This window comes from Heptranchias perlo, chromosome 20, assembly GCF_035084215.1.
Source record: "Heptranchias perlo isolate sHepPer1 chromosome 20, sHepPer1.hap1, whole genome shotgun sequence".
NCBI lineage: Eukaryota > Metazoa > Chordata > Chondrichthyes > Hexanchiformes > Hexanchidae > Heptranchias > Heptranchias perlo.
The window spans coordinates 14,113,439-14,116,115 of record NC_090344.1 but is presented as its reverse complement, the minus strand read 5'-3'; the positions used below and the strand labels follow the sequence as shown (position 1 = coordinate 14,116,115).

The 2,677-nt window shown below is 46.7% G+C and overlaps 1 non-coding gene across 1 annotated transcript; it reads right to left on the bottom strand.

The window, feature by feature from the left end:
• Nucleotides 1-435: 435 nt before the first annotated feature.
• trnak-cuu (transfer RNA lysine (anticodon CUU)) lies at nt 436-508 on the bottom strand. The gene has a single exon. It is a non-coding gene; the product is annotated as a tRNA-Lys (tRNA).
• Between the last annotated feature and the right edge of the window lie 2,169 nt (nt 509-2,677).

Sequence of the window (2,677 nt, the reverse complement as noted above, 5' to 3'; positions counted from 1 at the left end):
CTGGTTATAACGGCATTTCATGCCCATCCCGAATTGCCCTTGAGAAGGTGGTGCTGACTGATCTTCTTCAACCGCAGCAGTCTGTGTGGTGATGGTTTCTCCCATAGTGCTGTTGAGAATGGAGCTCCAGGATTGAACCAGCGACGATAAGGGAACGGCGACATATTTCCAAGTCGGGATGGTGCGTGAGTTGGTTTTTGTGGTGTCCGGTTCAATGTTAATTACGACTTTTTTTGCAAGGCATCTGTTCCGGTTTAAACTTACAAACTGCGTGAGTTGGTGATCACGGCACAGCAGTCTCAGCGGTCCCGGGTGAGACAGAGAAAAAGCAGCCCGGGCGCGGCCAGAATGTGCGCGGTGACACTGCAAGGGAGTGGTGGAAGTCAGAGGTGGGGTTCTCCCCTGAAAGCAACATAAAAAGTTTAAAACAGAAATCGTCCAACGTGGGGCTTGAACCCACGACTCTGAGATTAAGAATCTCATGCTCTACCGACTGAGCTAGCTGGTCTTGAAAAACCAAGCCACTCTTGTCTTTCATTGCAGTAAACTCGTCCCTGGGCGTCCATGTGCAACAATCCAAATAACGTCTTTTTCTTTGGCTGTGTTTATTTGTGTGTGTGTGTCCACCTGCAGGTTGATTTTGAACGAATATGAGTGTTTGTCTTCTGTCTGTAACATTAAATAAAAGAGGGCATCAGACGCTTCCTTCCCTGACACTGGGGAACCAGTGAGACAGACTTGTTATTGTGAAAACTCAAATAAAGCATTAATTGAGGAATTATACAGACTCTTTTCAGCGCCAAAAGTCGCTTTACAATATAAACACCCCAATAAATAAATACATAATACAGATACATGTAAATCAATTTGCAACTAACAGAGTGATGAAACCAGAAATATTATTTGTGCCGAATACAAACACTCCCAGATATATTGCGAAATCTGAAATGCCTTCCCTGGTGGACGCTCTCACCGCCCCAACGCGGGTTCGATTCCGGTTCAGGGAATTTGCGGTTACAAAAACAAGTGCCAATTTTGTAGAATCATAGCAAATTTACGGCACAGAAGGAGGCCATTCCGCCCATCGCCTCCGCGCCGGCCGAAAATAAGCCACCCAGCCTCATCCCACTTTCCAGCACTTGGTCCGTAGACTTGTCGGTTCCGGCAATTCAGGTGCACAACCAAGTATTTTTTAAATGTAACGAGGGATTCTGCCTCTACCAGCCTTTCAGGCAGTGAGTTGCAGACCCCCACCACTCTCTGGGTGAAAAGATTGCTCCTCATGTCCCCTCTAATCCTTCTACCAATCACTTTAAATCTACGCCCCCTGTTTATTGACCTCTCTGTTAAGGTAAATAGGTCCTTCCTGTCCACTCTATCTCGGCCCCTCATAATTTTGTACACCTCATTAATCACCCCTCAGCCTCCTCTGTTCCAAAGAAAACAACCCCAGCCTATCCAATCTTTCCTCACAGCCAAAATTCGACAGCCCTGGCAACCTCCTCGTAAATCTCCTCTGTACCCTCTCTAGTGCAATCACATCTTTTTTGACCAGTATGCCATGTGGGACCTTGCTAAAATCCATGTACACTACATCAAAGTACTCCAGGTGTGTTCTCACCAAAGCCCTATTTAATTGCAGCAAGACTTCCTAACTCTTCTGCTGCAACCTCCTTGCAATAAAGGCCAACATACCATTTTTTTCCTAATTGCTTGCTGTACCTGCATGCTAACTTACTGCGATTCGTTTACAAGTACACCCAACTCCCTCTGAATAACAACATTTATTGGACTCTCACCTTTTAAAAATATTCTGCTTTTCTATTCTTCCTACCAAGGTGGACAATTTCACATTTTTCCACCTGATACTCCAACTGCCACCTTCTTACCCAATCGCTTAATCTGTCCACCTCCCTTTGCGTCCTCCTCACGGCTTACTTTCCCACTTACCTCTGTATCATCAGCAAACTTGGATACGTTGCACTCGGTCCCCTCATCTAAGTCATTAATATAGAATGTAAACAGCAATTGCAACATAAATTGTCCGCCCAGGATCGAAAGCAGGGCCGTTCGCGTGTAAAGCGAACTGGTAATCACTACCCCACAAAAAACCGCTGGTGACTTATACTGGACAGAGGGGAACTGACCAGTCATCATGTTCAAGTAATTAACGTTCCGAAGGAGATCCCTAATTTCGCTCCCCGAACTTTATGAATCAGATCATTCTCGTCCGGATCTTTTTCCACGTGAACCGGCCGCCCTCCCCCCAGGAAGTAGCCTTTCTGATTCTGTGACTGTGGCCGGCTTTGTTGGCACCCTTGTCCCTTGTCCCTTGTTTTCTTCCACATCCGCAGATTGGGGCCGGGCCCTGACTGATTTTTTTTTTCTCTGTCTCACCTGGGGCCGCTGAGTCTCCGACTGAGATCACCAACTTGGTCTCTGACACCCGATCACCAACTCACCCAGTTTGTAAATTGAAACCGGAGCAAGTGCCTCGTAAGAGGGCAAGAGATGTAGGGGAGGCAGCAACCTCTGACAAAATCTCAGGCTCATCAGAGAGATTTGTGTATCTGAACTCCAAACACTTTCTTTCTCCTTTTAAAGTTTTGACCATTGCACACGACGCGGCACTTACAGACTCGTCTCTTGCACGCGGAGGGTTCACACGTGAAAGCAG